The 24,477-nt window shown below is 44.7% G+C and overlaps 1 protein-coding gene across 5 annotated transcripts in view; it reads left to right on the top strand.

Moving 5' to 3' along the window:
• The window catches only part of patj (PATJ crumbs cell polarity complex component), a 392,616-nt gene that overhangs the window by 315,489 nt on the left and 52,650 nt on the right, over nucleotides 1–24,477 (top strand). The window lies entirely within an intron of this gene.

The raw sequence follows: 24,477 nt of genomic DNA, 5'->3' as shown, positions 1-24,477 counted from the left end.
TGGTTCACAAGTGCCAATTTGTAACCCTATTAAGTATTATAAGTATTTAGCTTAGGTTAATGTGGGATAATTTGGCTCTTTGTAGTTCTCAATCAGTTCACAATTTTCTTCAGCACATGTCAGAGCCACAATCAGCTTAGAATTAGACATTTTGAGCCATCACCTTTTATATCTTTCCAAAACATATCCATCCACAAAACTGTTCTTAGAGCTCCTAGGCATGCTATTGTGTTGAAGAAAGATTTAAATGTTGAGTTTCATCTCAACGAATAACTGTTCTCTTGTTTACAAGACATCAAAGACACTAAAACTTCTGCCACAATAAGAAATTGATTTTATAAAAGGTGTGGCTATGGACCCGCATGGGCCCCAGTTATGCCTGTCTCTTTATGGGGTATGTGGAACATTCCTTGTTCCAGTCCTACTCCAGCCCCCGCCCACAACTCTTTCTCCAGTACATCAATGATTGCTTCGGTGCTGCTCTCATCTGGACCTGGAAAAATTTATTAATTTTGCTTCCAATTTCCACCCCTCCATCACTTTCCCATGGTTCATCTCTGAACTTCCCTTCCCTTCCTTGACCTCTCTGTCTCAATTTCTGGTGATAGACTGTCCACCAATATTCATTACAAGCCTACCAACTCCCACAGCTACCTTGACTACAGCTCCTCACACCCCGCTTCCTGTAAGGACTCCATCCCATTCTCTCAGTTCCTTCGCCTCCGTCGCATCTGTTCTGATGATGCCACTTTCAAAAACAGTTCCTCTGACATGTCTTCCTTCTTCCTTAACCAAGGTTTTCCACCCATGGTGGTTGACGGGGCCCTCAACCCTGTCTGGCCCATCTCCTGCGCATCCGCCCTCATACCTTCCTCCCCTCCCAGAACCATGATAGGGTCCCCCTTGTCCTCTCTTATCACCCGACCAGCCCCTGCATTCAAAGGATTATCCTCTGCCATTTCCGCCAACTCCAGCAAGATGCCACCACCAAACACATCTTCCCTTCACCCCCCCGGTGGCATTCCGCAGGGATTGTTCCCTCCGGGATACCCTGGTCCACTCCTCCATCACCCCCTGCACCTCAACCCCTCCCACGGCACCTTCCCATGCAACCGCAGAAGGTGCAACATCTGCCCCTTTACTTCCCCCCTCCTCACCGTCCAAGGGCCCAAACACTCCTTTCAATTGAAGCAGCATTTCACTTGCACTTCCCTCAATTTAGTCTACTGCATTCGCTGCTCCCAATGCGGTTTCCTCTACATTGGAGAGACCAAACGCAAACTGGGTGACTGACCGCTTTGTGGAACACCTTCGGTCTGTCCGCAAGCATGACTCAGACCTCCCTGTCACTTGCCATTTCAACACACCACCCTGCTCTCATGCCCACATGTCCATCCTTGGCCTGCTGCATTGTTCCAGTGAAGCTCAATGCAAACTGGAGGAACAGCACCTCATCTTCTGACTAGGCACTTTACAGCCTTCCGGACTGAATATTGAGTTCACCAACTTTAGATCATGAACTCTCTCCTCCATCCCCACCCACTTTCCGATCCCCCTTTTTCCAATAATTTATATATATTTTTCTTTTCCCACCTATTTCCATTATTTTTAAATGTATTTCAATCCATTGTCTTATCTCTACCTGTTAGTCTATTTCAATCCCTTCCCCCCACCCCACCCCACTAGGGCTATCTGTACCTTGCTCGTCCTGCTTTCTACCCTTAATGTCACCATTAGCACATTTCTTAGCTAATATCACCACCATTAACACCTCTTTGTCCTTTTGTCTATGACATCTTTTGGCAATCTCCACCTATCACTGGCCCTCTATCCAGCTCTATCTGGTCGTGTCCCCCCCCACAACCAAACCAGCTTATATTTCACCTCTTTCTATTTTTCCTTAGCTGTGTTGAAGAGTCATACAGACTGGAAACGTTAACTGTATTCCTCTCCGCAGATGCTGTCAGACCTGCTGAGTTTTTCCAGGTATTTTTGTTTTTGTTTTATGTAAGAGATTGATTACGTTTTCCTCTAAAGATCCCAATAAATTATTTTACTGGAATAATAACTGACTGAACAATACTTTTTATGGAAAGGTTGGAGTAGAGAGGTGACAATATTACCGCACAGCTAGAGTAAGGATAAAAACCCAACTATTACATTATTTGATAAAGTTAGAGATTATGTTTATAAAATGTGACTGTAGTAGGTTGATTAAAAGTACTTGAACGGAAGCTGAAGGAGTTGGGTTGTAGCTGCTTAACCAATGCTACCGTGCCAAGAAGAAAAACAAATATCACCAGTTGTTTATATTGCTGGAGTGTCCATTAGGCTGTGAAAAACTGATAACTTGTCTGTAAGTACACAGGAGTAATTTCCTCAGCTTTGTCCTAACAAACACCAGAGTCAAATTTCTGAGGCTTTTCTGTTGATGCTTTTGACTGAAAATAGTCCTACCACCTTGTATACAATACAAGAAGTAATGCAAAGAATTTACAGCACAGGAACAGGCCATTTGGCCCAACAGATCAATGTCAGTGCTTATGTTTCACACGAGCCACCTCCACACCAAGTATGTGTTTACCTGTAAATCCTGAGCTGTTCCTTGTTATTAAACAATACTCTATTTACAGCTTTTAGAAAAAGAAAAATATTTTTACATACATTTTATGGTAAAAAATGTAGAAAAGAAAATTGTGCACAAAGAGAAATGACAGTCAAACTCAAACAGCTTTTTCATATTTTTAATGAAATATGAACAGTGGCTAGAGAATATAAAACATTTTTTGTTACTGTTCTCTACATGTCCAAGCAGTCAGCATCCCAGTATAGCCACTGGATGTACTGACATTGTGTTACGTGCTTTGTTCGTTGTAAATCTGTCCAACTTCCTGCTATGTCCAGTACTTCAAGAAAAGTTAATCAAATTGTGAACAGGTTTAACGAGTGACTCATTATTATCAGAAGCTGTTTTTTTAAAATGGAAATGCCAGGACCCATCCATCTGTTCTGTTCAATCATCTGTAAACACTGAAGTGCCCACTAATGAGCAGATTAGACAAGTGACTTCCTGGCATCAGACATTGAAAAATGGGCATATCAAAAGCTGTATATATGCTTGTACGTGCGTACCAAACCACTAAGCTGTCACAGGCAAGCAGAATCAGCTTTAACAGATAGTGCTTGGCACCTTAAGAGGTTTTACCTCTCCTTTAATCTGTTCTTTTTTTTAATTTCAGGGGTTTATTTGCATTTTAAATGCTTCATTAACAGCACAAGGATTAATATTGGTTATGAAACTAACTTATTTCTCACCCGAGTAGGTTGGCCTAAAAACAATTTATTTATCTCCAATTTCTCTCCCTCATTAATTATCTTTTTTTTTAATGCAACCAAAAACCTTTTTCATAATCTCTTCCTCACCTGTTTTGTCACACCTGTCAGCCCAGTCTCAGCATGAATTGCAGCACCCTATTTATCACAGCATGTTTACCAAGGCCATAAGAACTGTAACTTCTATTTATATGACACCTTTAACATTTAAAAAAACCCAAAAGTAATTTACAGCAGGCTTATTGAAAACAGGTGCAGAGTCAAGAAAGGAGAAGTTAAATGGAGGTAACCGAAATCTCAATGGAAGAGATGGGTTATGAGGTGGTTTCTAAAGGAGAGGTGAAAAGAATGGAATTCCAGGCAGCAGGACTGAGATAACCAAAGATTCCATGACCAATGCTGGGACAAGGGAAGGGGATGTCCAAAATGCTGGGGTCAGAGGAATGGGGGAGGGTACAGGGCTTGAGGAGGATGCAAAATTGGGATGGTGCAAGACTAAGGAAGGATTCAAAGGCAAAGATGTAGATTTTAAACTTGATGCTTTGGTGGGCAGTGGCTACCAGGTCAGTGGGAACAGTGATGAGTAGCAAGTAAGGCTTAACGTATGGTAGGAGTTATAGTCTGGAAGCGACACAGGCATTCATAAGAATTTTTAGTGACAGAGGATCTGAGGTAGGAATGTTGTAGAGATGGAGAAAAGTCATCTTTGTCATGCAAAAATGGTGTCTGACTCTCAGCTAAGAGTCAAAGTGGATACTGGGGGCGGAATTGTTCACTCTCGTTGGCAGTGGGCATGCTTGGCGGAATGAGCAGATAATCTGGCGGAAAGGCCAAAAATTGGTTCTACGTCGTTGTGAAATATGTTTGCGATCGTCCACTGCCCGTCAGTGTAGGGCAGTGTTTCCTACTGTCCAACATCAGGAATGTAATTTTAATACATTTGCTTCTCATCATTGTGCCTGCCTGCCAGAATCATCCCCCCCCTCAACGCTGGATCATCCGGGCATCACGCTGATTGTTTCACAACTGAATATAAGCGACATGCACCTGGTGAGCTGCACTAAACTCAGGACTTTGAGGTTTGTTTGCCTACCTTCCTTCGGGAGCACTCACGGTCATCAGCGCCAGGCTTCGCAGGCAGCACCACATCACTTTTAGGGATCTCATGGGCAGAGCAGCCATAAAGCGGGGTGGTTTTACAACGGCTGCAGGGCTAGGGCTTGCTTGGAAAGGGGAGAAGTGGCCTCAGGCACAGGAAGAGGCTGCAGGGCTAGGGCAGTACTGGGGATTGGGTTATCCCAGGGTTTGTGTGAGATCACATGTTGATTTGTGCAAGTGGCCTCAAGAGGATGAGGGCTGAAGGGCAGTCTCCAGAGGAGATGAGTCCAGGTGGCGATGTGAAAGTGTGTGTGAGAGAGAGTGGTGATGTCCCTTGAGTTGGCAGTGAGTGGGATGCCAGTGAATGTGTGATGGGCTTGTGAGTGTGAGAGTTTAGAGTGATGAGATGGTTGCCATACCCTGGTGGCACAGATGAGATCATTCATCCCCTTTCTGCACTGGATGGCGAACCTCTCCTGTGCAGCGTTGGCACTGACCACGTCTGCCATCGCCGCCTGAGCCAGAGTGGTGACACTGATGGGCCTCCTGTGGCCAGAGTGGGGGTAGGGGACATCGCGGTGGGCCTCCACGGTGTCCAAAAGGTGTTCCAGGACGTGTCAGAAAAACGGTGGGCTGCAGTCGTCTTGCCTTTCAGTGCTGGGCTGCAAGCAATGAGAGCTGTGCATGTGGCTGCAATTCAAATATGGCGCCCGGCATGAGGAAGCAGCAAGGTGATGGCATGGCAGGCAAATCGGAAGAAGCCCGCCAGCGAAACAATGTGTTTCCCGTGACTGCATAAATAATGAGATGGGAAGGGGATGATACGGTGCAAAAACCCGCCATTGCAACTGGATGCCTGATACCGCACTTAGTGCAATTCTGGGACGATTCCGCCCCAGGTGTCAGACAATCCTGTTCAGCCTGAGAGTAGCTGGGCAGACAATGGAACCAGGGCAAGGGAGTGATGTTTCCAAGGGGGACAGCAAAGACAATGGTTTTGGTGTCCTTAATGTTGTACTGAAGCATTTTTGTTTTTGAATTAAGTACTACAAATGTTTTAAAACTTACCTGTAGTAAGGTGGATACCAGAGGACTTTGAGACTAGAAATTACAGAGACACCCAGTGGACAGATTGTGAAACTTCAGTATCATGTCAATGGATAAATTGATGAATAGGGCAATTATACAGACACAATTAACGTGGAAGAATTCATAGCCACTGTTGACATAGAACTTTGAAAATAAAAGATGGCAGGCACCTTTGAATTGAAAAGTTGCAGAAGTCACTTCATTGTTTAAGAGCAGAGAGGGAAAAAGCAGGCAAGTACAGACCTGTCAGTTTAACATCAATTGTGGGGATCTTACTGGAACCTATCATCAGAAACAGAATGATTGAGCGTGAGGAAAAGTATTAGCTGATTAAAGAGAATCAGAATAAATTTGTTTCACTAATCTGGTTGAATTTTAGAAGGATATTACGATAAGGATGATAGGGGAGTATCTATGGGCATGGTCTATGTGAACACAGGAATTTTATAAGGTTCTGCATTAGAGATTAGCAAAATTAATTAGAGGTAACCTTGAAACATGAGTTGGTAATTGATTGGGAGGTAGGAGGTAGAGAGTAGGGATAAAGGGTTTGTTCTCTGATCGGTTGGATTTCATAATTGATATTCTCCAGGGATCTATGGGGCCTCAAATTTTCACCATATAGAGTAAAATCCCAATGAGTCAAATGCCAGAGGATCCACTCTCAAATTTGCGTTAAGTGAAGCTCCGTAACAGCCGAAGAGGCCCCATTCCCACATGAACACATCTCTATATAATCTAATATGCCTACTAATGCGGTCGATGTCAAAAACAACAGATTCAAATGCCAAATGAAAACACAGTAAAGCAGTAAATGTGTGGAAAAAGTCTTGACATTGTGAAGGCCGGAGCTTTGTATTGAAAAATGCCCAACGTTCCATGATTTTGCGATCTTGTGTGATCTAACTCCGCTCTGATTGATCGGCACGGTCATACGACAAGCTCAGACTGGTCCAGAATTACCAGTGGGGAATTTCAGCTTATCATGGGCATCATTCTATGGGATTTTCTGCCAGTGGGAATGGTTGGTGATTTCGACATAACCAGAATTTCATGTCATCCAAGTTTGACTCATCGCGATTCCACTGTATATCAATGACAGAATAGAGACTTGTATATTCAAGGTTTCAGATGGCAATAATTCAGGAGGCACAGCAAGTTGTACACAAACCAGTAAAAATTATTTGCAGGTACAAAAAGTAATGAAAGACTATGGTCTTTATCTAAAGAGAAGTGGAATGCAACATTGAGGAAGTCATGCTTCAGTTGCACAAAGTCTTGATCAGACCCATCTGCAGTTTTACATTCATTTTTGGGCACTAATTCTCAGGAAAGATATATTGGCCTTGAAAGGGATATAGCATAGATTCACGAGACTGATACCAGGATTTAAAGGTTTAACTTGTTAGATATAGAGAAACTATTGCTTTGGGGGAGTACAGAGAAAAAGGGCATAATCTTAAAATTAGGGTTATGCCATTTAAGGCTAAATTCAGGAAATATTTTTTCACACAAATGATAGTAGAAATTTGGTCCACTATCCAAATTCTGGGTCAATTGAAATTTTTCAAATTGAGGTAACTCTTACATAGGTAGGAGCATCAAGAAATATGGAACGGAGGTGGGTAAGAGGAATTGTATTAGAGATCAGCCATGATCTAATTGAATGTGGGAATAGACTTGAGGTGTTGAATGGCTATTCCTGTCCCCATGTTCCTATGTTATAACGTTTTTAATAATGTGTAGATGGATACTAGCTCATTTTCTGTGGTTTTGTTCATGTGGCATAGTACTAAGGTACTCTGTATGGGGAAGTGGCCTACATAGTTATGTCTTGATATCAGTTAGAGACCAACTACAGCTGTGAGTAAACCTCTGGCTCCCACCATGGAAAGAAACTAGGTCCTCAAGGTTAAGAAAATTGATAAGTGATAGATGACTGGCATTCTTTGATTTTTTTAAAATACGTACAGCGTTTGGAATTTAATGGTGCATGCTGGACGCAAGACTTAGTGGATGCCTGCGCCCTGGTGAACTTATTCAGTGTGTCAGAGTGTGCGCTGTATTATAATGACGAGTATTACAAAATATAGTATATATTGTTACAATCCAGTTAGGGATCGTTAACATGTAAAGAAAAATCCGAACACCTTGTTTTACTCAACTGAATTACACCACAAGATTTGATGTTTTTTAACAAAACACAAACTTTATAGTAGATAGAACCAATTAAACAAAGCAAATGTGATTAAGTTAATGCTATAGCTTATTCTCTAGCCAGGCCCTTGGGTTTACTTCTTACTTCCCCCAAGAATTCTTCCATATATTGCAATATCTTAGTTATTTACTTTTATAGGGAACAACCTATAGCGGGTGGTGAGGGGGGTGGTCAGGGGTGAGGGGGGTGGTCAGGAGTGAGGGAGGTGGTCAGGAATGAGGGAGGTGGGGGCTAGTCAGGGGTGTGGGGCGTTGGGGGTGGGGGGGGTGGAGGCATGGGGGGGTAGTCGGAGGTGTGGAGAAGTCAGAGTATGGGAGGGTTGGTGGGGGTGATCGGGGAATGGGTTGGGAGTTGTTGGGAGGTTGGGCTGGTGTGGGATTGGGAGAGGTGTACAGGGTGGGTAGTTGGGGAGTTGGGCAGGGTGGGGTCAGTACCACTGTCACCCAGCAGTTAGAAGTGGTTTAATCCTTCTAACTTTTCCTGGGTAACTATTCTGCTAAGAGTGGCGGAACCATCCGGAGTCTCCGATTTAAATCGGAGCATTGGATGGTTCCAGGCGCAGAGTAATTGCCCAGTGGAAGTTTAAATTCCCCGGGCAATTTCCGTGCAATCTTTAGCTGGGTGACGTCCAGGGGTCTCCCAATGCATCTTCTGGGGTATCGCCGGGGTACAGCCTCTCCCCTCAACCTGGCGAACAGAAGGCCTGGGCCAATATTGCTTAATTGGGAGCCCATTTAGGTCAGAGAGCACAGGGGTGATGAGTGAACAAGATTTGCTGCATGGAGGTAGGCAACAGAGTTTTGAATGACCTCAGAACTTGGGAGGTCAATCAGGAGTGCATTGGAATTGTCAAGTCTAGACGCCACAAAGACATGAATGAGGGTTTCAATATCAGAAGATCTGTGACAGGGGCGGAGTCGGGAGATGTTATGGAGGTAGTAATAGTTGGTTGAGTGGCAGCATAGCTGTGTGGTTGATGGCTTGTCTCTGGATCAAATATGACACCGAGATTGCGAATGGTGTGGTTAAGCCTCAGACAGTTGCCAACAAGAGCGATGGAGCTGACAACAAGAGGGATGGAAATGACAGTAAGGGAGCTGAGTTTGTGACAGAGAGCAAAGACAAAGGCTTCAGTCTTCCCAATATTTAATTAGAAGGAAGTTCTGCTCATTCAGTACTGGACGTTGGACCAGCAGGCTGATAACTTAGAGGTGGTGTTGAGGTTGAGAGAGGTAGTGGTGAGGCAAAGCTGGGTGTTGGCAGTGTAAATGTGGAAACTGATGTGTTTTTGGATGATGTCACTTCGGGGCTAGATGAGAAATAGGGGGCAAAAGGATAAATCCTTGGGGGAGTCCAGAGGTAACTGTGTGAGAATGGGAAGAAAATCCACTGATGGCGATTCTCCAGCTGTGATTAGATAAGAATGGAACCAAGCGAGTGCATTATTTCCCAGCTAGATGACAGTGGAGAGGTGTTAGAGGAGGTTCAGCTGTGTCAAAGACTGCAGGCAGGTTGAAAAGAACAAGGAGGGATAGTTTGTCTTTATCACAGTCAGATGGTATGTCATTTGTGACTTTGATAAGAGCCATTTGGTCCAGTCTGGTTCAACCTCAAAGTTGCCAGGAAGAAAGATGGAGCTCAAAGACAAAATATGCAGACTGGAAATTCGAAATGAAAGCAGAAAATGATGGAAATACTCAGCAGGTCAGGAAAGATCTATGGAGTGATAAAGAGAATTAAAGGTCATGTACCTGAAATGCCTGCGATTGGCCCCCAACCACCATTTCATGTTGGCTGGCCAATTAATGGCCAGCCAGCGTGAAACGCGTGCTGAAATGCTCAGCGCTGCCGGGTTCGGGGCAGGAGGAGGGTAGGCGGGCACTGACATAAGCGCGGGCATGGAGGAAGTGCAGAATGGAAGCTCCCTGAAGGCAGAGAGCTGCCTCGGGAAGCTGAAGACGTTAAAAGTAATAAAAAGAGATTTTAAAATCCAGAAAAAAATGTCCACACATCAGAATCAGTCACCTGAACATAACCATTATGAAAATTCTGTACATACATTTTTATTTTTTTATTTAATAATGGAAACATCATCCCGCCCTTGGATGAGGTTTCATCAAAATTGGAAAATCCACCTAGCAGATTCGCCCATCCACCAACCGTAAGGTTGGACGGATCATGAAAAATCAGGGACAGTTGGAACTTTGACAGGCTTAATTGCCCTCTTAATTGTCGACAGGTGCGCTTCCGACTTTCACACGTGCCAAAATATCGCGCGAGTGTGGAATGACTCGGGACGCTCACCCAAAGTCATCATGCATTATTTTACACTCAAGTGGGTCGGGTGCATATGCAGCCAAGCTAAAATTTCTTCCCATTTTTGTGAATCTCCTCTGTACCCTCTCCAATGCCTTCACATCCTTCCTCACATCCTGGATGCAGTACTCCAGATGAGGCCGAACTAGTGTTTTATTCAAGTTCAATATGACCTCCTTACTCTTGTACTCAATGCCCTTATTAATAAAGCCTAAGATACTATATGCTTTATTAATCGCTCTCTCAACATGCCCTGCCATCTCCAAGACCTATGTACGTATATACTGAGGTCCCCCTGTTCCTGCATCTCCTTTAGAGGCTCTCCCTTTATTTTATACTGTCTCACCATATTTTTCCTGCCAAAATGAATCACCTCACACTTCACTGCATTTAACTTCATCTGCCACTTGTCTGCCCTACACATCAACATGTCTATGTCCTTTTGAAGTTCAAGATTATCCCCATCACATTTGACAACATTTCCAATCTTCGTATCATCTACAAATTTTGAAATCATGCCCTGCACACCACAGTCTAAGTCATTAATATATATATGGAAGTGCAAGGGTCCCAACATTGACCCCTGGGGAACGCCACCACAAACTTTCCTCCAATCTGAAAAACAACCATTTATCACTTCTCTCTGTTTCCTGTCACTCAGCCAATTTCTTATCCAAGTACCTACTTTCCCTTTTATTCCTTGATCTAGAAATTTGCTCATAAGTCTGTTGTGTGGCACTGTATCAAATGCCTTTTGAAAATCCATGTACACCACATCAACAGCATTTCCCTTATCAACCTCCTCTGTCATCTCCTCAAAAAATGCAGGCAAGTTGGTTAAACATGATTTTCCCTTAATGAATCCATGCTGGCTTTCCTTAATTATCCTGCACTTGTCTAAGTGACCATTGATTTTATCCTGTACTATAGTTTCCAGAAGTTTCCCTACCATTGAAATCAAACTAACTGGTCTGTAGTTGCCAGCTTTATCCTTGCATCCCTTTTTGAACAAGGGTGTAACATTTGCAATTCTCCAGACTTCTGGCACTTTTCCTGTGTCTAAGGAAGACTGAAAGATTATCACTAGTGCCTCTGCAATTTCCACCCTAACTTCCCTTGGATGCATCTCATCCAGTCCTGGTACCTTATCTATTTTAATTAAAGATAGCCTTTCTAACACCTCGTTTCTCTCAGTTGTAAGTTTTTCTAGTGTACCAGTTACCTCCTCTCTCATCTCAGCCTGGGTAGGATCCTCTTCCTTTGTATAGACAGATGCAAAGTACCTCTTCAATACCTGCGCCATTTCTGCGCCAAGTCCCCTTTTTTGTCCCTTATCGGCCCTAATCTTCTTTTACCACCCTTATATTATTTACATGCTTATAGAAGACCTTGGGATTCCCTTTTTTGTTTGCTGCCAGCCTCTTTTCATGCTCTCTCCTCGCTATTCTTATTAGTTTCTTCACTTCCCCTCCGGTCCTTCTGTATTCAGCCTGTTTCTCCATTGTATTTTCTACCTGACATCTGTCGTACTTGCACTTCTTCCTTTTTATCTCTACCTCTATCTCCCTCGTCATTCAGGGCGCTCCGGATTTATTTGCCCTACCTTTCCCTTTCAAGGGAATATAGCTTAACGTTGCCTGCAATACCTTTTCTTTGAAGATGGCCCATTGTTCAGCCACCATCTTTTCTGCCAACATTTGATTCCAACTCACTCGACTCAGATGCATTCTCATCCCATCAAAGTTGGCTTTCCCCCAATTAATTATCCCTGCTCTGGATTGTTCCCTGTCCTTTTCCATGATTAACCTAAATTTATAGTACAATAGTCACTGTCTCCTGGAGGCTTTCCCACTGATATTTGATCAGAGAACTGGGTGTTAAATATTCCTGGGTGCAAGGTGTTTTGGAGAGACAGGAAAGGAACAAAAGGGTGGTGGGAGGGGGGTGGGGGGGTGGGGGCAGTGGAACTATTGATTAAAGATGGCATTACAGTACTGGAGCGAGAGGATGTTTCAGAGGGGTCAAGTACGGAATCTCTCTGGCTATAGGTAAGGAATGAAAAAGGTGCAATAATGTTGATTGGTGTGGTATACAGATCAACTTGGACTAACTCATTACCCAGAACCAGGTCCAAAAGTGCATGTCCTCTTGTTGGACTGGAAGTATACTGCTGCAGAAAATTATCTTGAACTCATTCCAGGAACTCTTGCCCCTCTTGTTCCTTTGTACTATTCCTATCCCAGTCTATATTTGGGTAATTGAAGTCCCCCATTATGATTACTCTATAATTCTTGCACACCTCTGTAATTACTTTGCAGATTTGTACTCCACGTCCCTCCGCTAGTTGGTGGACTGGAACATCCTCTCTCTCTAGTGATGTAATGCCATCTTTAATCAATAGTTCTACTGCCCCCTCCCCTTTTTCTTCCTTTCCTGTCTCTCCAAAACACCTTTTACCCAGGAATGTTTAATGCCCAGTCCTGCCCTTCTTTGAGCCAGGTCTCTATTATAGCAACAATATCATAATTCCATTTGTCAACCTGTGCCTGCAGTTCACCAATCTTATTAACCACACTCCGTGCTTTCACATACATGCAGTTTAGCCCTGATTTAGACTTTTTTGCTTTCCTCCTTATTCTGGCCCCATCTAATGACTTATTATTGCCTACTCTAATTATATTGAATCTCCAAGTATTCTATCTACCTTGAACTACTGTCTGATATACCCTCGTTATCAGTTGATACTTCGCTACTTCTCACTGCCAGTTTTTTCCCTCTGTCGTCAGCTTCCCATCGCCCTGCCAATCTGGTTTAAACCCTCCCCACAAGGCCTTTTGTTAAGGTGTAACCCATCCTTCTTGTACAGATCCCACCTGCCCCAGAACCGATCCCAATGCCTCAGAAATCTAAAGCCCCCCCCCCTTCTATTCCATTTCTCCAGCCATGTGTTGAACTGCTCAATCTTCCTATTTTTATATTCACTAGTGCGTGACACTGGGAGTAATCCTGAGATTAATGGTCCTGCCTCCTAATTCCCTTCCTAACTCCCTAAAATCTGCTTTCAGGACCTCACCCCTTTTCCTGCCTATGTCAATGGTCCCAATGTGGACCATGACCTCTAGCTGTTCACCCTCCCCCAAAATAATGTCCTGCAGCTGTCCTGTGACATCCTTGACCCTGGCACCAGGGAGGCAACATGCCATCTTGGATTCACATCTATGACCACAGAAATGCCTATCTGCGCCTCTAACTATGGAATCTCCTACCACAATAACACTTTCATTCTTCCTCCTCCCCTCCTGTGCAGCTAAGCCACCCATGGTGCCACAAACTTGGCTCTTGCTACAGTCCTTTGAGGAACTATCTCACTCACCAGTATCCAAAATTGAAAAGTGGTTAGAGAGCAAGATTGCCTCAAGGGATTCCTGCACTACCTGCCTGTTTCTCTTAGATACTCTGGTAGTCACTCATTCCCTCTCTGCCTGTGTACTTCTTAGCTGTGGCGTAACCACCTCTCTAAATGTGCTATCCATGTAATCCTCAGCCTTGCGAATGCACCACAGTGACTTCAGATGCTGCTCAAGCTCCAAAACTGGCGACGCTTCCTGCAGATGTAGTCATTGAGGGCACTATGTGCCTGCATGACTTCCCACATCCGCAAGACGTACATTCCACATGGCCAAGCTGCACTGACATACTTTAAACTTTATATATAGCATTTACTCCAGTATTTATTTACTAATTTATTTTAATTTACTAACATATTTTGATTATTTTCTTAATTAATTTGGAATAATTCCTATGTATAACTACAATTTGCTGTGTTTATTAAATGCTAGTGCCACCCACAATTACAACTAACAGTTATATGTTTCTTAATTACACAGGTATGTGTTTTAGGTATTTATTTTAATTATTTTTTTAATTTTAAAGTTATACTTCTTGTTATTTATAGGTCTACCTTAATTCCTGTATCCTAAGCTGGTATTTCACACACTGTCCCTTACACAAAGCGCTTACCGGCCAATCAACTTACTGGTTTCCTGTGATATCACAGTTGTTTTTTTCCCCTGCTCAGTTTCTTCAGCAGCCCCCATCCTGCCTCTGTTCCGGTCCCAGGTAGGAAAGGCCGTGCTCCAATCCCCGGTATCTATTTATGCTGCTCTCAATTCCCGACTTACCCACTCCCAGGTAGGAAAGCATGGATGAAGGATTATAGCTAACAGGAAACAGAGTAGAGATAAATGGGTCTATTTTGGGTTGGCACGCTGTAACTAGTCGGGTGCCACAGGGATCAGTACTGGGGCCTCAACTATTTACAATCCACATCAGTGACATGGATGAAGGGGCTGAATGTATGGTAGCTAAATTTGCCAATGACGCCAAGATAGGTAGGAAAGTAAGTTGTCAAGAGGAGTCTATAAAGGTATATAGATTGGTCAAGTGAGTGGGCAAAAAATTTGGCAGATAGAATATAAGATGGGAAAATGTGAACTTGTCCGCTTTGACAGGAAGAATAGTAAGAAGTATCCTATTTAAATGGAGAGAGATTGCAAAACTCAGTGGTACAGAGGGATCTGGGTGTCCTGGTACATAAATCTCAAAGTTAGTACGCAGGTGCAACAAGTAATTAGGAAGACAAATGAAATGTTGCCGTTTTTTTTACAAGGGGAATGGAATATAAAAGTAGGGGAATTTTACTTCAGCTGTGTAGGGCCTTGGTGAGACCACAACTGGAATATTGTTTACAGTTTTGGTCAGCTTATTTGAAAAAAAATCCCTGGTGTTCCCCAGGGATCTATGTTTGGCTTCCTATTTTTTTATTTACATGATGCATTAGAAGCAGTTCAGAGAAGGTTTGCTCAACTCATTCCTGGGATGAATGACTCATGTTACGAAGAAAGGTTGAACAGGTTGGGCCTATACCCATTGGAGTTTAGAAGAATGAGGGGTGATCTTATTGAAATATACAAGATCCTGAGGGGATTTTATAGGGTAAATACCGGGAGGATGTTTCCACTTGTGGGGGAGACGAGAACGAGGGACACAATTTAAGAACAAGAGATCTCCCTTTTAAGACTGAGATGAGGAGAATTTTTTTCTCTGAGGGTCATTAGTCTGTGGAATACTCTTCCCCAGAAAGCAGTGGAGGTTGGGCCATTGAATTTATTCAAGGCAGAGTTAGACAAATCGGGTTATGGGGGGCAGACAGGAAAGTGGAGTTGAGACCACAGCCAGATCAGCCATGATCTTATTGAATGGCGGAGCAGGCTTGAAGGGCTGAATGGCGTACTTCTGCCCCCAAGTCCTATGTTCCCTCATAACATGTGCCAACTTTTTGAAAGAGCTATCCATCTATTCCCACTGCTCTACTGTTTCCACATAGCCTTGCAAATTTTAATCCTATGAAGTATTTATCCAATTCTCTTTTTAAATTTACGATTGAATCTGCTTCCACCTTCTTTTCAGGCCATGCATTTCAGATCATAGCAACATGTTGCATTAAAAAAAATCTGCTTTTCTCCCCTTTGGTTCTTTTGCCAATTGCCTTAGCTGTGCCCTCTGGTTACTGACCCTCTTGCCAATCCTCTCTGTTTAATCTAGCAAAGCCCCTTATAATTTTGAATGCCTCTATTAAATTTCACATTCACCTTCCTTACCCTAAGGAAAACAATTTCAACTTCTCTAGTCTTTCCACGTAACTGAAATCCCTCATCCCCGGTACCATTCTGGTAAATCTCCCTTACACCCTGTTTCTTTGGGGTTTCATTTTGACATTATTACCTGTAAACTTACAGTTTGGTGAAAAATCAACATAGACACGAATGTCACAAAATTCTTATTGATTTCATTGTCTCCTCTTCTGCACCTTGCATTTACTACCTATTCCTGAATACCAGTTTGTTGTGTGGCATGTCTCTATTTTCTGAAGTTTCAGTCAATCGCTTGCAAGTATGAAGCACAGAAATTGCATGAGTTAAATGGTAAAATGCCAAACTGTGTGGCATTCAGGAAATGCATACAGCTTATTCTATTATATAGATGTTTCGAGCATGTCATACTTAAAAGTTATACATCTTTGTTGCAGACATTTAAAACAATATATAGAAGTAGCAAAAGAAAGCCAACCACCACCTCCTAGTTTTTATGACTTTGAGGGTGGGTATTTAAGAACAGCTCTGATGAATAAAGAAACAATTAGCATCACAATTTAAACCTCATAGAGCAAGGTAATCTGGGCTAAGGGGTAGCAGGTAATTGGACCAAGGCCTAGGAAGGACTGTGATGTTAGAGGCTGGAAGAAATTAGAATATGAAAGTAGAGTGGAGAAAGGGGATGAGGATAAGAGTCCAAGGACAATAGCAAAGGAAGTACAGAGTTAGAGGCTGGAATGCAGGAATGGATAAAACGATTAGAGACCAGGATGAATGAGAAAGATAGAACAGGGCTAGAGGTTAGGAGTGGGGAGATAAGGGGAATGGAGAGAATAATTTGAGGCCAAGGAGATTGAGGAGCATAAAGCAAGGTTAGTGCCTCGGGGAAAGGTTATGGTAAAAAAAAACACAGTAAGAAACCACATGAGAGTTAGAAACCCAGAAAGATTGAGGAGCAAAGTGATGGACAATAGAGAGGTGCAGAAGTCCAGGGAATCATTTGCAATTTTACAAGTAGACATCCAGTATGGCAAGCGAACCCAGCTGTAACAGGGGCAGAAGAGATGAAGGGAGGAAGAGGTGAATGGAAAACAAGGGAGGAGAGAAAAGGAGATAGAAGGGAGGGAGATGGAGTGAGAGGGGTGGATGGGAGGAGTGGAGAGGGAGCCTTTACTTACTGGTCAACTAAAGTTGTAACTTCATTGGAAGATTCATGACTATAAAGCCAAAGGAATCATTACTTTGGGACTTGCTGCGCCTAAAATTTGGGCACGAATTTCCAAACATTCAGAAATAGTGTAAATCCAGGAAACTCATGTTCTATGGTCTTTTGCATGTGGCAGAACTATGTTAATGAACTAAGCTGGGATTTGACAGATATAACCATGCGGAGAGCAAATATTTGAATAAAGTTACGTGGATAGGATCTGATGTAAAACCAGCATAAGAATTATATTGCATTTGAGACATTAACTCTGTTTCTTTCTCCAGCTTTTTCTGTTTTAATTTCAGATTTTCAGCATCTGCAGTATTTTGCTTTTATTATATAAGTCACTTGTGTACCAGCTTCCTCAGTAAAACCTAGTGCAACATGGTGGTTCTTCCATTGTTGTGCTGAAAGTGACATGGAGTTCATGCCAATAGCTTTCAAATCAGCCCAAGACCTTTAAATAGCTGAGAAAATAAATACACCATAATGGCATTTTAGTTCATATACTGTTTAACCTTCTTGGTACAAAAATAGAGTTCAGTTACAAAATCAAAGGATTTTGATTTACTTTGACTAATCTTCTGGATAATTCTTTCATTCTGCTTTTCAATCCCCTAGCAGAAATTTGCAAGCATTGTTTTAAAGAGGATGTAAATTTTAAAAGCTGAAAAGGTGTTTCTTGATCCCTGACATCTAGCACTAAATTATTTGTTTCCCTGAAACTAGCATAAACGAATATTGGGCGGAATTTTTCCAAGCCTGCTGGTAGCAGGCGTGAGAGGTCACGGCGTGGAAAATATGGCGGGACCCACTTCACAACGGCGGTAAGGCAGGTCGCAATCTTCCGCTCAGTCCACCGACAGCAGACCGCGTTTCCCACCATCGGTCGGCGGGGAGCTAATTGTAATACATTAGCATATAATTAAAAGGCCATCCTGCCAGGCTCTTGGAACCCCATCGTATCGTCCGTCCACATCGGCAGGAAAGCACGCCGACGTGTTTCCCAACAGCACACATGGGACATGCACTTGGCGGTCTGCAGTTTGGGGGAACTGAGGTGAGTGAGCAGCAGTGTTCTCCACAGCTCACCTGTTGTTTACAGGCCTCAGGGGTGCTGGGGGGATGGGAGCAACTGACGCCTGGCTCTGGAGGCGACTGCTGAGGGGTGGGGGTTGTCCGGAGGCAAGTGCTGGCCAGCCTCAGAGGTGACTGCTGAATTGGGGGGAGGTGGTCAAATGCTGCCCTGGCGCTACATCCCGCGCCCAGGCAGTTGAGGTGGGGTGTGCAGGGTAAGCGAGGGGAGTAGCCACATATTAGGGACACCTGTATAAATTGACCACGTCTCTGCAACTGAGGCAGATCAGGCGCAGCCACAGTGATATGATTGGGGTCGGGCTCCTAGCCTGCCCGCCCAGGCAAGCAATGCAGAGGCACCAAAGAGCCACTAAACACTCCATACCTGACCACCAACCCCCTCCCCAGCACAGACTTTGAGCCCTCCACCGCTTTATTGGACCGCAGAGCAGTTGTACAGCACACGTTGTACAATCTCCTCGCCAATGCTGGCCATGTAGCAGTCACTGCTGGAGGTGCTCACAGCCCCTTGCAATCTCAGCATCCTGGTTTGGACCAGTATCCCCCATGTCACAGGTTCACGGGCAGCCATGCAGCGCACTCATCTGTGGCCATCCGAGGGGTCACCAGCACTCTCCAGGAAGCATTAAGGGACGGTCACACAGGGCCAGGAAAGGTGCTAAGCACACCCATGATAACCACGTCTCTCTCTCTCTCATGTTGCAGGAGGACCACATCAGAATCATGGATCCTGGTGACCTAGCTGTATGCCTGATGGCCTACAGGGACCATAAAAGGCTGAGGAGAGAGCAACTGAGGCTCCTGGCTGCACAAAGGCAGAAGCAGCAACATCATGAAGAAGGGGCAGCAGGGGCTCCCGTACACGCTGCCCAGGAGTGACAGTGAGCCGTGGCTGGTTGCGCCTAGCGACACCCAGGGTCTATAGTCGCCGCCTGCCGTTCCTGCAGGTGACTGAGAACCAGTGTCGCCGATGACTGCGCATGTCTAGGGACCTGGTGTCTCACATCTGCCATTTACTGCAGGACTTGGCGCTAAGGGGACATGGAGGGCATCCACTACCATTGGCTGTGAAAGTGACCGTGGCGCTCAATTTCTATGTCATTGGCTCCTTTCAGGGCTCCACAGGTGATCTCTGTGGGATTTCACAATCCTCCACAAATGCATCTTCTCCATGGCACACAACTTTGTGCATTTCGCCCAGGACTGGGATAGCCAGGATGCAAAGGCCATTGGATTTGCTTGATCTCTGGATTCCCACAGGTGCAGCGTACGATTGACTGCACTCATGTGGCATTCAGGCCCATTGCTACACTCAGTGAACTTCATTAACCGCAAGGGCTTCCACTCACTGAACGTGCAGCTGGTATGCAACCACCAGAAACGCGTCTTGCAGGTATATGCACGGTTTCCAGGGACTGTGCACAACGCCTATATCCTCAGCCGCTCAGAGGGTGTCATGTACTGACATTGTCTGCTGCTTCCTTTACAACCAGGCGCTGCAATGGGGTGAGGAGCTGGCTGAGGACGAGATGGAGGAGCTGCATGTCTCCTCCGATGAGGAGGATGCCCGAGTGACAATGATGAGGATAAGGCTCTCACACTGGCTAGATGAGGTAGGTGCACTCGGGAGGCCCTCATAGCTGCCAGATTTGTGGAGAATGATTACGACATGCAGTGAGGATTCCCAGTAGATCCTCACATCGCAGCTGTGAACGTTTGACTCCAGTCTGGCTTATCGCAGTGTGATGACAACATGCAGTGAGGACACTCCATAGATCTTCATACAGCCTCTGAGAATATCTGACTTCTTTCTGGCCGAGGGTCTCTCGCTTGTGCTCCATGATCAGGGCCATCTCAGAGACACAACCATGAAACTTTAGACGCATCTGATGCTGTGTCCGCCTTCAGCACCTCAGCCCTTCAGGAGCTGGTGCACAGCATCACTGGTTACTGATGCTGGTGTGATGGGGGGCAGCCCCACCTTAAAGGTGCTGAGAGCACACAGAGAGAATGAGAGAACTCTGTGGCACCTACCCACTACATTCTGGCAGCAATGACCTGCACCGCCAAGGTGCAGGCATCAGTAATGCTTCCAGGGAGTGTGAGGCTGGACCATCATTTTGGTCTGAAGGTCACAGAGAACAGGGAAGAGGCCCTGGACTGAGACACCTGCCTTTTATCTTGTGCAGAAAGGTTTCACATCTGAGTGACAAGAACACTGCTCATCAGAACAAGGACCCACAGGCAGGGAGACATTCTTAGGGGCTTATTGACAATAGTGAACAGAATGTACAAGTGATCAACACCTGTGGCCAGTCTGTGCAACTACTTTTACCTAACTTTCCTAACCCTGCCGCTACGTCCTGGTGCTCCCCGGACATGTACAGCCGAGGTGGAGGCAGCCTGCTGACTGTGATGCCCTATCTGTGATGATTTTGGCCAGTGTCCTCTGGAGGGCCAAGACTTGGAGGGCCCCAGCCTGCTTTTGGGATCCTGCTGTGTGGCAGTGGCACCCTCCTCAGCCTGTAAAGCTGAATCTGCGGAGGTCACAAGAAGAGGGGGGGTCAGATGGGCCGGACACACCTGAAGTCACCTGGGTAGATGGCCTCAGGGTGTGCACCTGCTGATTCTCCTCTCTATGGGTGCCCAAGGGCCCCTGGCTGACCCTGTGAGAGGAAGGGGTAGCTGGAATGAGATCGAGCTGCCCAGCACCCCTCTCGTGTACACACTGTTGGCGGCCAACTACGGCATCGGCGATGGAGTTAAGCCCTCACAGCAGTGCAGGAGTGACGTCCTGGACCAAGGTCTCCATTGCGGCCGCCATCCTGCCAGTGTTGACCTCGGTGCATTGTAATGCCGGTGCTATCACCTCAGCCTGAAGATGGACGCACTCTCCATCGTGCCTTGCAATCTGAGGAGTGCAGTGAACATCCCTTCCTGTTGTTCCCAAGCTTGCCTTTGCAGCTCCAGGAACTATGACAGAGGCTCATCATCTGACTTGGACTCAGCAATGTTCTGGCCTCCAGCAGTCCTCTGATTGCTGGGGACCTGGGAAGCCCCTACCTCCGCCTGCTGTGGATCAGAAAGCGGGCTGTGCTCACCAGATTGTGATTCCACAGCTACTGTAAAGTTAGGTCCCACCAAGGTGTGTGCCTCTGCACTGGTGGAGGGTGTGGGTGAGTGCTGTGACGAGACTTCACGGAGGGTGCCTTCAGATTCCTCTTCAGAGGTTTCTTTGGGGCTTGATTGGAGGCCCGGGTCATGGACTCTATCGGCTGTTTGGCAGATGTGCCTGTGAAAGCAAGGGGAGATAATTAGTGCACGGCAGTGGCCTGTGAAGGACACATCACTCACAGCATGGTTGTTTGATGGATGTTGCACTGCTGGATCCTCACTTGGTAGAGCAGCACCGACCTCACCGTCAGTACAGGACCAGCCCTGGTCATCGCTGGCCAGCTGGATGTTTTTGAATTCTGTCAGAACTTTGATTTCCAGCATCCCTCCACCTGTCTGCGACCTTTCCTTCCTGTTGTGAGCCAGTTTGTCCTGCATGGACAGAGATGGGGAGAGTGCATCAGGACACCTGCCAGGCCAGATGATAAGTATGCCTGGCCTGTGTGGTCCCATGGACGGGATGAGGACAATGATGGTCTGTGTGAAGAGTGAACGATGATGTCCTTTGCACTGGCAGTGAGTGAGGGCCCTGTGGGTGTGTGATTGGTTTGTGAGTGTGAGAGTTGGGAATGATGAAAGGAGTGACTTATCCTGGCAGAACAGACATCATTCATCCTTTTGTAGCACTGGGTGGCTGTCCTCCTCTGCAGGGCGTTTGTGTTGACCACTGTCGCCACCGCTTCCCAAGCCAGGTTGGTGACATTGCTATCCATCCTGCAGCCAGAGTGGGAGTAGAGCACTTCCTGGTGGGCCTCCATGGCATTCAGCAGTGGCTCGAGGGACCTGTCGTTGAAGCGGGAGGCTACAGTCCTTTTGCCTTTGCTGGCAATGTCTCCCAGGCAGCGGTGGTGAGCTGGTGGTGATGAGCGCTTTGCTGGCGGCTGCCTTTTAAAGATGGCAGCCAGCATGATGCAACAACAGGATAATGGCGAGTGGGCGAATGAGAGCCCACTCACCATGGAAACAGCGTGTTTCGTGGCAATGAATATATAATGAAGTGGGCTCGGGAAGTTACAGCGTGAAAACCCACCATTTTCATTGGTGGGTTGGACTCCATTTTACCCGCCCGCTACCGCACTTAGTGCAATTCTGGGAAAATTCCGCCCATTGTTGGTCAAGTGTGCCATCTACTGGAATCCTGTTGGGGTGTATGCAGCTATTTTGTGGATATTTGATCAGCCTGTGTATTTAACACCCAACCCCACTGAACCAAAGGTTGTTTTAAAAAGCCTCAACGCAGAATGTTCAATTGTGCACTCTAATTTAATGTAATTATGAAATAAACTGCAAAAGAACAATATGACTGGATGTTTTTAGCTATACATTTTTAAAAATTGTGTTTACAGTGATATGTAACACTTTATTTTAAATTTGAGTGGCTGGCAAGAGCTAAATCTTTTTCAGACTTTGATAATAGAATACAATGACCAGATTAATATTGGATCTTGGAATTATTGATTAAAAATAAATGGGCATTCCTCTAGTGGAAAGTGCTGAATGCAATGGTTTTTGCTCCGGATTCCCGACAAGAGAGTTCTGAGTTCAGTCATGGAGTAAAGTATGGTGTAAAGCTGGGGCAATTTCTCAGTGGACAGATGAGAAATGAGAAAGCTATTGAACCTTAGCCAGTTACACACAGTTCTTCATGGCCAGCCACAGAGCAATATTGGCAAATAGAAAGGAGACGTCAACTTATTAAAACAATACACAATACAAGGAGGTCTAAAGAGACAGATTGAGAAATAATAATTCTGCAGTTTAACCTCAATTAGATTTAGCCTAGTACAATCTATTTGTAAAATTAAGAAGTTTGCATCTTGCCTGTGTGTGTCACATGTTGTCAGCAGTGCATAAACCATGCTAATTCATTCAAATTTCACTTCTACTAAAAGTCAACCTTCCTAAAAGTCACTAACACTTATTTCATTCACAGTCAAGAAATTTTCATTTATAAAAAAGATAACATTTACATTCCTGAAAGATATTTTTCCTGAAATTTTGCTCACCATGACAAATTCCTTTAAAAAAATTGCATATAAAAACATTTAAAATAAAAATCCAATAAATATGAAAAGAAATCTCAAAAGTTAAGAATAAATTCCCTTTTCCAGCACCCAACACGTATTTTACCTGCGTGCACATCCTCCCTGTTAGGGCCTGAACTTTTCTTCTGTTCTGTTCCCAGGCCTTTAGTTGAAAGGTTTATATATCTCTTTGCATGTGTGCCCTGAGAGCTTATCACCCTCACCGCTGCTTTCTCAATCTCATTGTTGCACTTTTACACTGGGATGCAATCATTATATTTTCCAAGTATTCCTTTGTGTATTGTAAAGTTCTTGGGAAGAATCAGATTTAGTAAGAAGCATTCCGAATCAGAACTGGACATGCTGTTAAAATGAGGATTCCTTTATTCTACTTCCAGACTCCCACTGCTGGTATATATGTATGGTAGGCTTAAGTAGATAAAATGCACAATGCAATTTTCAATACACTACATGTATGGCACTGTAATCTAAAGTGAAGATCAGAAGTCAGAATATAGCATGGAGAAGGAAAGACTGTTGTGAGACAGGTGGAAATGGGGGAAAACTTTTAAAAAGAACCACTCGGGGCCAAATTTTTGCTAACAGGAATCAAGCCCAGCTGTTTTAAAAAAACAATAAAACCAAAAACAGCCCTTCAGCCTTCATCCCTCACACCCCCTCACCCCCTACACACTCCCCAAGCCAACTCTTGCAATCGCATGCCCCCACCTACCTTCTGTGCTCCCTTATACCCTCCATGCCAAACTATGCCTTCTAACCACTCCCATGGCCGCCATACCTTCCATGCCAACCTACATTCCTCTACCCACCCCTCATGGCCCCTCATACCCTTTATGCCAACCTATGTCTTTCTACCCACCTTCATAATCTGTATAGTCCCTTTGCCAACTTAGTGCTAACCCATGCCTCCCCACCCACACTATTTGCCCTTACACCCTCCGCTCCAGCTCACCCTGTAACCACCATGGGCAGACCTCGGGAGCCATGGTGAGATGAAATAAAATAAAATTCCAAGTGTCTATTGATGACTTCACTTATTAAACTGTGACCTTACAAACCCCCCATTGTGATAATGGCAGGTTATAGAATCAGTAATGCAGCAGTAAGTCTGTAATGATAACCTTCAGGCTTATGTTAACAGAAAGCTAGTAAACACTAATTTTTTTCAACTGCAGCATTTTTTAAAAATTAAAGTGCTGGGGATTTAAATGTCTTGACAGCTTGACGGTTCCACTGAGTTTATCC

This window comes from Cetorhinus maximus, chromosome 17 (assembly GCF_964194155.1).
Source record: "Cetorhinus maximus chromosome 17, sCetMax3.hap1.1, whole genome shotgun sequence".
NCBI lineage: Eukaryota > Metazoa > Chordata > Chondrichthyes > Lamniformes > Cetorhinidae > Cetorhinus > Cetorhinus maximus.
This window is presented reverse-complemented; position numbering and strand designations above follow the sequence as displayed.